The 14,900-nt window shown below is 38.2% G+C and overlaps 1 long non-coding RNA gene across 1 annotated transcript; it reads left to right on the forward strand.

Annotated features, from left to right (window-relative positions):
* The first annotated feature begins 3,571 nt into the window (after positions 1–3,571).
* Positions 3,572–6,187, forward strand: LOC122021556. Its single transcript, XR_006122576.1, has 2 exons — positions 3,572–4,030; positions 4,102–6,187. It is a non-coding gene; the product is annotated as an uncharacterized LOC122021556 (long non-coding RNA).
* Positions 6,188–14,900: the final 8,713 nt, after the last annotated feature.

Raw genomic sequence — 14,900 nt, forward strand, 5'->3', positions numbered from 1 at the left:
TTCGTTAGGCAATCACTAATAGCTCTAATAATATTATAATTTAAAGTACAATATCTATAAAAATTTGGTTACTTACAACAAAAGAATAAGAAATTGTTTGTCTATTTTTGGAGCAGCATTTGAGCATTGTTGAATTGTTCCAGAGTAGCGCGCAAGAGCGGAAGTTGTTCTGAATGATCTGTATGAAGCGACTAGTCGAACCCTCTTTTTATAGCTGAGTTGAACTCGATCCAGATTCACTAATCTTGGGATCACTGTTTGAATCGACGTTGATTGGTCAACTGATCCTTCTGAATCCACCCAACTTTTCGTCCTGATAATGCCGCTCCGGATAGAATTCTTCATTCGGCCAATCGATCGACCAATTGCCCGATGCTCCTTGGCTTATCTAGTCTAATCAACCGATCTGATCATCCTATAGTTTATCCACTATTCGGTCGACTGAACCCAGGTTCTGTCGACTGATCCCTTGGTTGAAACTTCACAGTAAAGCTAATCTGGTCTCTAGGTGTAACACCCAAAAAATTCTCAAAATTATATTAGAAATATTCTATGATTTTTTTGGAATTTTAGGATATTTTTACAGAATTTTTAGAGTAGCGGAAGTAGCAAAAATAAATAGAACCGTAAAATAGCTTAAGCGGGAATCGAACCCGGGACCTATCGGGTCTAGTGACCTTTAGATAGCTTTAGTAACCAAGTGAACCCAGCAAGGCCGTGCTGAAAGGAAAGGGGAACAATTATATTTATATTTGAGTTGGGTCGGATTACCACTTAATATAAATAGGGAATTTAAGTGAGGAATTGTTATTTTTCTTAAACGAGAAAGCTTTTCCCTCAAACCTCACCCGCCGACCCTCTCTCTTTCTCCCTCATCTCTCGGCGCCAACCTCAAGGAGACCTAGGGTTCCATCTTGAGGAGCGTAGGAGTACCTCCCGGCGATATCAAGGATACGAGGGCGCTCCTCTCCGCGAGAAGAACGCATAGACGCAAGGAGATCGCCGAAGGGATCTTCTCCACCAGAAAACTAGCGACTAGAATCGTAAGAAATTTAGCGCAGGAGGTAAGAAACCCCTCACCTGTAGTATAAGTAGCTCTTTCGAGCTTTTATGCATTAGTTTAGTCGTATGCAGAATTTTGACATGTAGGGTGTGAACTAGTGCACACCATATGTTTGATAAAATGTGTAGCTCAGTTAAATGCTACCACGGGCATTTTAATAGCTTAGCTAAATGCAATAGAAGCATTTATTCAATACATGTAGTTTTATTACATCTTATATGGGACTACGGTCCAATGGGTGGACTTCCACAGTCGCCTCTAGGTTCAGACAACCTAGCTCTAGGTTCAGATAACCTAGAAATAGCAAGATAAGAAAAATTCAGTTATAAACAGTATTTTATTTTCAGCAGTGGCACTGTACTGGACTAGATGTCCATTGGGTTGGGCTCCCATAGTCGTCCCTAGGTTTAGATAACCTAGTAACCCTACTAGATTTGGGATTTGCTACCTCGGGTCTAGTTAGGGATGCGCGCACAGCAAGTACAGTTGTCGGACCCATCAGCAGCATGATTAGTATTTTGATCTATTATTATAAATAGTTTTTCAAAATTTCACAATCAGTTATTTGAACATGATTTAAATTCAGTATTGGCTTAGTTCAGTTCAGCTCAGTGTTATATCAGTTTAGTTTCTTTCCATTGATACATGTGATAGTTTCATGCTTAGCTCTTGATGTTCCATGACTAGTTTTGATGCCATGTTTTAGTGTACATGACTAATAACTTCAGTATTTATATTCAGCATGTCAGCATGTATTTCAAATAGCATGTTTTAAAAGCATGATTCCATCGTATGCATGTTTTGTAAGGTAGATGGTTTCTTACTAAGCGAAAGCTTACAGATACTTCTTTTCCTTATACTGCAGATAAGGGTAAAGGAAAGATGGACTAGCGGAGGCTGGAGGACAATGCGATGAAGATGTGTGTGGAATAAGGAACTTGGAATAAAGATGCTTGGAAACTAGCGAACTTGAAGCTTAGCATTTCTAATTTTAGTTACTTCTCTAACTTTTAGACTGTTTGAGTAGTATGAATTGTGTAGTATACATTCAGTTTGATATTAGATAGCACTCCAGGGGTAAATGTCATGCCTAGTAGTTTTATCTCATGCTTATAGAGTTGATGTATGTGATTTAGGCACAAATCAGTGCTGAAATCAGAGCTCAGCTACGAAATAGAAACCCCTAATCGATCAGCCGATCGATTGGAGGCTTCCCAATCGATCGGTTGATCGATTGGGTAGCTGTTATACACAAACAGAAGGTCTCAGGATCGATTAGCCGATCGATTGATTCAGTTCAATCGAACAGCCGATTGATCGGGCCTGATTCCAGTGAACAGAACCTTGCTGAATCGATCCTCCGATCGATTGGTAAGTCTGGATCGATCAGCCGATCGATCCAGAAATTTCTTCATGCACAGTAGCGTGCTGAATCGATCACTAGATCGATCAACAAGTCTGGATCGATCAACTGATCGATCCAAACAAAGTTTTCGTATACAGTAGCCACCTGAATCGATCAGTGGATCGATCAGGCCATTCCAATCGATCCACTGATCGATTGGGAGGCCTGATATCAGCTGCAAATCCCTATTTAGATTCCTTGACCATAGGGGGATGTAATAGATGACATGTATATCTTAGATTACACCCCTTAGCATATGTCTGATAATAAAATTCTGAATTTAGTAGCAGTTAACAAAGATTTAAATTGGTACAGCTTTCCGCACCTAGACTTAGTGATGGTCATGGATATAGCTTAGCACAACATAATGTGACTGTCCGACCTCACAGCCTAGTCAGTAGGAGGCGGGTCGTTACACTAGGGTTCGGTCGAATGATCTCGACGTTCGGTCGACCGAACAAGGTAAATATCTTAACCTGTAAAATGTTAATTTCCTGTAAAATAGAGTTAGACTAATAGGCAAACTATATAAAAAATAACTTTGACAGCCTCCAAATTATCCTGCCCTAACTTTGAGTTTCACTGAAAATCTAAGTCGGGCTGATGTCTACTATTCCCTTAACGGGGAGCGCGCCCTCACCTATTCCTCTCGGGAGAAATTACCTTTTGTCAGATCTATCCTCCAGACCGTCTGGACTTTTTCTCAGTGTCCGAGACATTAGATATTCATGTTGGATGTTCGATCCCTGACCCGTCCAGTCTTCCACTTGGTATCCGTGACTCCCAAAATTTTCACCTAGCACCCTCAACTCTAGGCTATTGCCTAACATCCTCGACCCACTAAGACTTTGCCTAGTCTCCCGGACCAAGACTTTATTGTCTAACTATAAAATACGATACCCAAATAATAAGGTTATTTGAGAAATAATCTTATTGGAATTTTAGGAATTTTTAGAAATTTTCTGAGAATTTTTCGGAGCTCGTATGACATATGTTAAGGAGTTAAATTATTGGGCTAGGGGAAAGCCCTTTTAAACTAGCTTATTTAAATGAGGAAATATTTAATTTCCTTAAAGATTTCTTTTTCCTTTTTCTTATTTCTTTCCTGTACCCTATTTCTTCCCTCGCCGAAACCTTTCCTCATCTCGCGACGCTGCCTTAACTTCGCCGATCCTCTTCCTCCGTCATCTCTGCCATCGCCGAGTGCAGCCGTCGCTAAGTGCAGTCATCGCCGAGTGTAGCCGTCGCTGGAAGGAAGGAGCAACACCAGCCCCTGCGTCTCTTCCCTATAGTGTCGACCGCCTCCTCTGTGCCCTAACTTCCGATCCATCGCTGATCACTAGCAAGATCGCCCCGACCGACTGGCCACCTCACTGGTGTGGATTTCCCCAATCGCTCCGGATTCTCTCCTATGCAATCTTGCCTCTCCCAATTTGGTCGCTGCCACCCTGACGCCTCCTTCCTATTCTTGGTCGCGGACATCAAGCATCGATTAGGAGCCGAGCACCCGATTTCACCTCTCTGACTGAGTCCTAGCCATTGATTCATCGTCGTCTAATCATGTTGGATCCTTGCTCGAGGTCACCTCTCAATCTCTCCTCCCTTCTCTCGATCCTAATTGTGTCGATCACAGGCTGCTAGGCATTAACGTCGATGACCATAGAGGGTCAGATATCACTGCTTCGCTGTCTTCCTCCTCACCCGCATCGTCGCTACCCTGATGCCACTGTTCGATCTTGATTTACTTGCTGCCAGCCACTATGAGCAGCCACCAGAAGAGTTGTATGGTAATAAATTCTACCTTATCTAAGTGGTTTTTTAACTTGGTTAATTTTGTATAGCTATATAAGTCCATTTGCATGATAGATGAGTTTTTGTTCAAGGGTGTCTTGGAGGGTTAATTCATTAGAGCATGTGAATTGTGAAGGAAGGTTTTAGATATGATGAGATTGATTATCAGATTTGGTGGTTAGAAATGGATCATGAAGATGATTATGCATGTTTGATTCATGATGTGTAGTGGATAATAACGGGATGTTGGAGTTTGTGATCAGTTATGGATTGGTTATTTGATTATTAGGTTGATTTAGATAATAGCATGATCATTATCAGGATTATTAGAATGGTTATCAATTGTGAAGTGATGTGTATTATTGAAGGATTAAACTTAATCTAATGAAGGTGATGGAGTAATTAGAGTTAAATTGACTTAACTCTAGTATAGGTGGTGAATTATTTTAGTAAGACCTAGACATTAATTGGGGGTTGATCAATGATCGTATTCGATTGGAGTTACCTTAAATAGGTTCGAGGGATTAGATTTAGCTGTTTAATTCATATGTGAATAGCTAAACTGTATAGTATGTGATTTACAGGACGTTGTTTCGAAACGAGCACTTCGACGTGGGGATTGTTTAGCACAATCTTCTTTTGAGGCGGGTACTTCTTATTTTTGACTTTCTTTAGTTCTTTGGAACTTGGTGCATGAGCTATATTTTTGATAAGGTCTGCTTTACCTTGACTCCACTCATAATATTTCTTGTACTTGATACTTCCACTCAAACCTTTGAGTTATTCATTTCGATATCCATACAGTCTCTTGTTGTCATCTATGATATTTAGCAGATATTAGATACCAACCTTGTATGCTTTGATTATTGTTTATTTATGTATCGTATTGAGCATGTTGGCTTCATGTAGTATACCTGATTCTTATTTATATGTATATGATGACTGTTATATTTTGCGCATCATATCATTACATGCATGTCAACGACAAATTCTCCCTTGCGGTCGAGAGAGTTGTTGACCAGGGTCGCACGCTCGTCCACTCGATAGAGTGGTAGTTGGAGCAGATGCCGCTTGTCCTATCATGCCCCCACTCACTCACTCACGAGTAGAGGAAGTTGGAGTTGCGAGCAGCAGGGACCCCCGTCGCAGATGTAGCTAGTTAGCTACTATGCAACTATCCACTCGACCACTTGAGAAAGTGGTAGCTGGAGTGTTGTACAGTTTGTCACTGACCCGACCTCTCGACCATACAGGGGTCATGGAGCAAAGGGGTGAGTGGGAGTGACCATCAGTGCATACGCTTTTATTATTGTTATACCTGCCTATGTTGTTGCTTTCTTAGGTTTACAATTGTTCGTTTTTCCATGTGATACATTTATACTTGTTGAGCTATATATGTATTGATCATATGTTGTCGACTCCGATCTACTTATTGATAGAATGTCTATACCTCACATGATACCTTCGTAGTGATGAACAGTTCAGTAGTCGATCGGTATTACTCCTGATCTTCTATTACCTAGCATAGGATATGGTTTCAGGTATGAGCATATATTACTATTTTATTTTAGTATATGTTATTTTCCTTATGAGACTGTACACTGTTGGCTCACTCTCTATTTGTATATTATGTTCATGCACTATCTTTCCTTTACCCATTGAGTCCCAGCACTCACCACCCCACAAACTAGTTTTTCTTTCATCAGGTAGCAGGTAGATGAATCAAGGATGCTTGGAGAGTCCTGGTTGCCAATCCCATGTCACATCCGAGGATAACTTTCTTTTCGGTCTTATTTCTGTTTGGGTGGTATATTGATTTTGTGTATTTGCTTTCTAACTAGTTGATGTGGATTTTGGAGTCTAGTCTGGTGATGTCAGGTATTTTGGGGTAATTGCTTTATTGGTTTTACATTCGTATATTTTTTTTATGATTTCCGCTGTGTTTACCTTCAGCCGTGTGGGCTACTTATAAACTGCGTGGTTGTGTTACTTTCAGCCGTGTGGGCTGCTTATAAACTGTGTGGTTGTGCTTATATCTAGTCGTGTGGGTTATTGAATATGTTTATATGTTGAGTGTTGATGTATATTGGTTCCAATTATCACTATTACAGGGGAGGTGTTGTCCGATTTTCGATTGGGCACCCTTACCTTCGAGGCATGACACTAACCGCAGCTAGAACTTTCCACCTGCCTAGCCTCAACTAGAACTTTCTTGCACACTCAGTCACACTTGTTAAATTACAAGACAGTTTAACTTTTAACCTTTTACCATAATCAAAACTTAAGTTCGATCATCTAGTGTTTTTTGCACCAACAATCATTGCATGTGATAGAGAACACAAAATATGACAATTATAGCATAAAAAATACCTAGATTTTCATCTAAGTTTCATACTTAACTAATCACTATGCCAAAATAAGCCTGAGTTGCCTCATCTCCTTAGAAAATCTCAAAGTCCCAACTTGGCATTCCTTTGAATTCAATCATAATTGTGTCAATTTAATCAAACCCAATACTTTTAAAATTTGATTGACACACTTTTTCTCTTCAAGAGTAAAACTTAACTTCTCATTTTCAAGATGTCAAAGTATCTTGAAAAATGACCTACAATGATAACTTCACTATGGTTAGGTTAGCTACCCTTCCAATTAGGGTTGGCATACCCTAAACCCATCTAATGTGTGGAGAATACACTCTTAGGAACCCAAAATATATTTGTGCTCTTTGGGTATTTTAGTACTCACAAGGGATAACTTTCCTAGAAACATTCCTAATAACTTTCCTAGGCTTTTTAGAAGTCTTAGTTACACTAGTCTCCTCAAAGTTAACTCTAGGAATAACCTCCCTTGTAATCTTGACTTGATCTAGGGTTAGTTCTGTAGGGATGTATACTATAAGCCTAGCTTTTGTATGAACATCTGAAATATTTTGAAATATTTTGAAATATTTTGAAATGGTAATCACTTTGATCAAATATCTGCATTTTATATTTATATATATGTAATGTAGTTATCCATTTAATTTATATTATAGATAACATAGTGTATGGTGTCACACAGAAGATCATGTTATCGGTTCCTTATAAATTATAAATAGTAGCTCACAACCAAGATGGATTGGGACAAACCATTGGAACGGTTGTAATATAATTTGGTATTAGTTTGTCTTGACTATAAAATTACACTAGTACATTATGTGTGTATTGAGCAGGACCGTTTGAGGTTGTTCGATTTATACTAACTACGTAAAAGAACCGAACCTTTGTTATTATGGATGTGCATCCTCTTAATCCCTATATAATAAAAAACACGTATACTTAGTATTTATTTCTTTAACTTATCAATGGGTGAGATTTATTCGTTAAATCAATGGGCTGGATGAGTTGGGAAATTGTACTATTTATATGGTGTATTGTTGATTATAGAAGGAATCTATATCCTAATTATTTAGGTTGATGATGTCCCCTTGAGAAGCTCATAAAGATTATCATGTAAACCCTGTAGGTGGACTTAGTCCGGCATGATAATAAAGATGAGTGGTACTACTCTTCGAATTAGATGTTAATTAATTGGGTTGTCAGTAACTCAATTAATTAGCGAACATACGATATCTTAAACACAGGGAGATTAACGCACTCATGATAAGAAGGAGCCCATATTATAATATGTGATTGGTGCGGTAGTTCAATAATAACCCTTTAGTGGTATGTGTTATTATTGATGGACTTGGGTTAGGTGTTCGGGCCGAACACAGGAAGTCCAAGCCCATCAAGAGGCCTAAATCAATTCCTCCTCTAGGTCCCTGTTGTAGCCTCTATATAAAGCCTCGCATCCACCCATCCATAACTTGGTTTGATTTAACTTGGTTTGATTTAACTTGGTTTGGTTTAACTTAGTTTGGTTTAACTTGGATTGGTTTAACTTGGTTTGGTTTAACTTGGCTTGGTTTAACTTTGTTATAGAAAGGGAGATTTTTTCTAAATAGAATTCTGTTATTTTTCTTTCTTTGTAACCGACGGTAAGCCTATAAAAAGGAGTAGGTGGTGGCTCCTAAAACCTAATTTTCTCTCTTCTCTTCCTTGTGGTTGGCGCCCCTCCCCTCCTCTTGCTAAGAGTCGGCGGCCCCCCTCCTTGCTAGGGCCGACGGCCCCCTCCTTGCTAAGGCCGGTGTCCCCCTCTTCTACTCCTTGGTGGGCGGCGGCTTGAAGAAGAAGAAGAAGAAGAGAAGGTGCCCCATCCTAGAGCCTCCTTTTGTAGCCGGCAGTTTGGAAACCGAGAAGAGAAGGAGGGTGGTGTTGTCTTGGTAGATCGTCGCCCACATGACGTCCAAGAAGAGGAGAGGAATACGACAGAAGATCAAGAGATCTTCAGCTACAAAGGAAAGGTACAACTAGTTCTTTAATTCCGCCGCATAATTAATCGAGTTTTATTTGTATCGATTTTGAATACCAACACAAGAGGTCAGCGATCTTGTACTTCGATCAAGGTGTGCTTTGATCTGTCAAGAACTTGCTTGATTGATCAAACACATGTCTGATCAAACATGCGGGTTGCTAAGAATAGTTCTGTACTTGTACAATTTTTGTACGGGGAAATTTAAACAGAATGGAATTCCAGCGCCTTCAAGTTCCATAACTATATGGAACTCTATAGTATGAGAACACTTTTTCCTTGGACTTAGGTTTTTGTTACAAACCTCTCTTGCCCTTAGATGACTTTTGTCTTTCTAAACCTAGGTTTTGCTTCTTTAAACGTTTGACATTATTTGTCATGTTTGTTAGTTAGAGCTCTAGAGCCAATCATTTGATGATTGTTGTATGGACTCGTTCTATCATATTCTTATATATAAATAAAGGCATTTGTTTTTGGTTATTATACTTACTTGTATTGGTGCCAAATAACTAAGTATAATAGCGTCCTTGAGTAGAATGTTCTTATCTATATCAATCGATTAGTTGAATCGATAGTGAGAAAATATAGGGAGCACTACTCTTAATCATTCCTAGTCAAGTATTAACATTCAGGGACAATGTTAATGCAACGAGACTAGCATGTAGGTCAACTTGATGACTTGATCTCACAAGTCATGGATATGGAGATATCAAGTTGACACATGGGTATGCATTGGAGAATGTATACTGAATGACCCGCCATGAGAAAGTATCATGGATCGTTATATGAGTGTCATATACTTTCTCATGTGATTATTAGTATGACTATTAGTCCTTGGAACTGAAGTCACCATGGTTCCCTACATAAGGAGTTGTATACTTTGGCTTCGTCAAACGTCACCCGTAACTGGGTGGACTATAAAGGCGATTACTGGGTATGTAACAAATTATGCGGAGGGATGTGAGTGATGTAGATGGGATCTATCCCTCCTATATGACGGGAGTGACATCGATATTCTTGATAGAGTGAGACCACGAAGTGCATGGTCATGCCCAAATGAGTCAATATGAGATATTGAGCTCATTTGATTGAGTGAGTCTACTTGGAGTTCAAGATTTAGATTGATTAGAGGATGACACGATGTATGCCTCATATTGATCAATCTAGATGTCTAGGATAGAAGGACAATGTCATATATTGTGAGGAGTCACAATTAGTAGTCACAAGGTGATGTTGGATCTCAACATTCTTATAACTTGGGTAGTAATGATGTGTTGCTAGATACCGCTCATTACTTATGCTTCTAAATGGGTTTAGGAGCATTGCCAACGTTATAAGAACCTATAGGGTCACACACAAAGGGCAATTAGATGGAGATTAGGTTCATTTGATGAACCTAAAGGATTAGGTCCATGTGATGAACCAAATTGGATTAAGAGTAATCCAAATTAGGCTAATTGAGTTAGACTCAATTTAGTTCACGTGTAAGATGAGTCTAATTTGGACTTAGACTCATTGAATCAATTTAATTCAATGAATAGAGATTCATTAAATTAAAATTGACTTGAACCAATGGTTAGATTAGATCAACCATGGGAGAGAAGTGGTCAAGTTTGACTTGACTTGAGAGGAAGATAAAGGGTCAAATTTGACTTGACCATTTGCCAACTCATTTGTGAGTTGGCATTAAGTGGGCCAATTATGATGTGCCACATCATCAAGGCTAGCACATGTGTGTGCCACCTCATGAGGGAGATCAAGAGTTGTGACTCTTGATATCCCATGGAGGTTTAAAAGCCTTCTTGAAAAGTGGCCGGGCACTTACGTCTTTTTGTGTGAGTTTCATTTTTGGTGTAACTCCCATCTTCTTTCTCCTCTCATCTTCTTCTCCCTCTCTTCCTCCTTGTCGTGACCATCAAAGGTGCTAGCACACCTTTTTGTGTGATTTTCTCCATCTCTTGCTTGTGTGGATACACATAGAGGAGTATCTACTTTGATACTCTCGAAATCCGGCAAACCTTGGACGAGCGGGATTAAGCGAAGGGCTTCGTATCAAGGGTAACCTATTTATCTTGTAGATCTAAAGTAGATCTAGGCTTAGAAAACATGTACACGAAATTTTGTTTTATAAACTTCGCACGGATCCGTGGCATGGGAATTTCGGGGTTTCCGCAACGCAAAAAGCGGTTTTTGCGGCTCAAAAAATCCACAATTTTCTCTTGGGTCCTCTCCAATCTCTCAAGTCTTGACCTCATGACTTAATTTTTTATCTCTAAATCCTCAAATTTAGATTTTTCATGATTTCCTTGAGCATTTTCCTTTTGGACATATATCTAATTTCCTTAGAGTTTTTGCCTAAATGGTTTTCTACCTTCCTATACTTAGGTAAGATAGTTCTAGCATGAAATGATTTGTAATTTTCCTTAGATTTTTCATGTTTTCTATTTTTATGATAAATATCACTAAAATGATGAAAGTTATTTCTAGCATGCATTTTATCATTACCTAAATAAGTACCATTAACTAATGGTACCTTAGTTTTGCCCTTGGAAGCTTCCCCTTGACTTGAGTTTCCTTCTTTATTCTTGGTCAGATTTCTTCGCCTTGGATATTTGTTTTGATAATGTTCCTTTTGATAGCAAGAAATACACACAATGTGCTCCTTTCCTTTCCGTATAATGGGGTTGTTGGTTGCTACTCGGAATACCGTACTAGTTCCTCTGTACAAAAATATTGTACAAGTCTCGAATCATTCCTAACAACCTATTGTGTTCTTTAGAAATTAAATTTGGAATCACAAATAGAACTTAACATTATTGATTCCAAATTCAACTTATATGTTCTTAGAGGTTTAGACTTGGATCACAAACGATGCTTAACATTATTAATCCAAATCCACCCATATTACAAATTTGATTAAATATTTATTTCAGAGATTGGCTTCCCGGTTAAATATGGTGAGGCACTAGGCCTTCTTGGGTATGGGATCATCCACCACTTCCTAGACAAAGCCTTTCAACGAAATTCAATATTTAATCTCCTTATAGTAACTCTAGGTTTAACCATTAAGAACAATCGAATCACAAGATCGAAAAACAAAAGAAACACAAAATTGAATCATAAATTCGAAACCTAGAATCGTTTGCCTCTTGTGTTTGGTATTTCAAGATCTAAATAAAAGAATAAACTAGTTATGATGCGGAAACTAATAATTAGTTATACCTTTTGTAGCTTATAGACCTCACGATCTTCTATCGTATTCCTCTTCTTATCTCTGACATCGTGTGGGCGACGATCTACCGAGACGAAAATCCACCCAAGCCTCCTTCTTCTCCTTGCAAGTTTCGGCCACCAACAATCTCCTTGAGATGAAGAACTTTTGGCCACTAACCAAGCTCCAAGGCATGCTAAAAAACAAAGCCTCCTTTCTCTACTTCTTCTCCAAGCTAAATCCGGCCACCAACCAAGCTCCAAGGGATTGATGCCGCCGGCCACCAAAGAAGAAGAAAAGGAGGAGAGGAAGGATGAGGGTCGGCCACCACCAAGGAAGAGAGGAGAGGAATAATAGATGTATTGTCTAAGGTGAGACACCTCTACCCTCTCTTTTATATTCCTTGGTCTTGGCAAATAAGAAAAGTTTTAAACATAATTAAAACTTCCTTATTTTCCTTGCCAATGGCTAATACGGAAAATTTAATTAAAATTTCCTCTTAACCCATCTTGTGGCTACAAGTCCTCCAAACAAGGAAAGTTTTAAACACAAAATTAAAACTTCCTAATTTGTTTTCGGAAATTTTATAGTAAAAATTTCTCTTTTAAAATTTTCCTTCATGGTTGGTTATAAAAGGAAACTTTTATAAATTAAAAATCTCTCTATTAAAGCATGTGGATGATTACAAAAAGGAAAGTTTTCTCCAAAATTAAAATCTTCCTTTTAACTACAAATAAGAAAAGATATCAAACATTTCTCTTAATCCTTTGTAGAAACTATAAAAGGAAATTTTTAATTTTAAAACTCTTTTTTAAATCATGGCCTCCACATAAAGAAAGATTTTAAAAAATTAAAATCCCTTTTATTTTAATTGTGGCCGGCCACCTTAGCTTAGGTTCCAAGCTAGGGTCGGCCACCACTTGATCCCATCTAACCTTGGTTTGGTCGGCCCTAGTTTGGCCGGCCCTAGTTTAGGCTCTAAGCTAGGCTTGGCCTGCCACCTTAAGGTGGGTAAGAAGTTGGGTTTAGGTGAGTATAAGACTTTATAAATAAGAGCCTACGATAGGGACCGAGAGGAGGAATTGGTTTTGGTCTCCCGATGAACTTGAGCTTCCCGAGTTCGCCCCGAACACCCAACTCGAGTTCATCAATAATATCTCATTCCACTAAAGAGTTATTATTGTACTACCGCACCAATCCCATATTAATATATGGGCTCCTTATTATCATGAGTGTGTTAGTCTCTCTACGTTTAAGATATCGAATATCCACTAATTAAATGAGTTACTGACAACTCACTTAATTAATATCTAGCTCCAAGAGTAGTACCACTCAACCTTATCATCATGTCGGACTAAGTCCACCTGCAGGGTTTACATGACAATCCTTATGAGCTCCTCAAGGGGGCATCATCAACCTAGATTACTAGGACACAGTTTCATTCTATAATCAACAACACACCATATAAATAATATCATTTCCCAACTTATCGGGCCTATTGATTTAACGAGCTAAATCGCACCCTTTGATAAATTAAAGAAATAGATATTAATTATATGTGCTTGTTATTATATCATGATTAAGAGTACAAACTTCCATGATAACATAGTTATTGTTCTTTTATATAGTCAGTATAAAAAGATGCTACCTCAAATGGTCCTGCTCAATACACTCAGAGTGTACTAGTGTAATTTTATAGTCAAGATAAACTAATACCAAATTACACTACGACTATTCCAATGGTTTGTTCCTTTCCATTTTAGTCATGAGCTAGTATTTATAACTTATAAGGAACTGATAACATGATCTTCTGTGTGTGACGCCACACACTATGTTATTTACAATATAAATTAATTGAACAACTACACTTAGCATATAAATGTAGACATTTGACCAATGTGATTCTTTATTTCAAAATAAATGTTTACAAAAAGCTAGGCTTTTAGTATACACTCTAACAGGGGCAAATCTCTTTTGGCTTCTGCTTCACCTTGGGTACCAAATTAGTCTTCTCTTTCTGTAACTTAGGACACTTGCTCTTATAATGTCCTTTTTCTCTACACTCAAAATAAATTATATGATCTTTATTTTTAATACATGAATTTGTTATACCTTCATGAGTTGAGCTCATAGAGGTGGCACATTGTTCCTTATTAAATCTAGAGGTAGAGACTACCTCTTAGTCGGGCATCAACTCTCAATCTCGAAGTCCTCATACTCTTGATCCAAAGAGTCTCTCTCTTTAGATTCGTTTTCACTTGGCGTTGAGGTTGGAGCTTCATGAAGCTTAGCAAACTTGCTCTATAAATCCTTGGCATCTTGAAATAAACCTATCTTGCACAAAATATTATTAGGCAAAATATTGACTAATAATTTAGTTACCTTATCATTTGCCTTGGATTTTTTAGATTTGTTCCTCATTTCATTTGCTCTTTTGGATTGGTTTTCTCTTTGAATCTCTTGGAGCTTCAAAATTTTTCATTAGAGCAAACTATTGTTCTATGTCCATCATAAAGAAGCTCTTCATTCTTGATTTCCATATATTAAATATTTTCATTTGGAATAATGGAGGTGCCTGAATGTTATATCCAAACCCATGTTGGAAATGTTTTTCGAAGTTGAGCTCCTTTGATGATAAGTCCTTTGACTCATTGAAATTTAAGGCATTTAAACTTCTAACTTCTTCTCTTCCTCTAACTCATTGCTCGTTCTGGAAATTAGTCTAAAGAAGAGTGATCTAGCTCTAACAAGTGATCTAGCTCTAATGCCACTTGTTAGAACATATAGGCGCGACTTGCAGCGGAAACTTAAAAGTGTAGACTCCACACTGCCAACACCTTCATTTTACTTGATATCCACCTACTTGAGGTGACTAATCGGAGGGTATGCTCCTCACTCTCACAGATATACTATGAAAACCTCCTTCCAGGAGTCGGAGAAGACTTGTAGTGACTCAAGCACGAGAAATACAAACAAGAAACACAAACTATGTCACAAAGAAAATCAAAAATGATTTTACAACATGAACTTTGCTTTGT

The sequence above is a fragment of the Zingiber officinale genome, chromosome 9A, assembly GCF_018446385.1.
Source record: "Zingiber officinale cultivar Zhangliang chromosome 9A, Zo_v1.1, whole genome shotgun sequence".
NCBI lineage: Eukaryota > Viridiplantae > Streptophyta > Magnoliopsida > Zingiberales > Zingiberaceae > Zingiber > Zingiber officinale.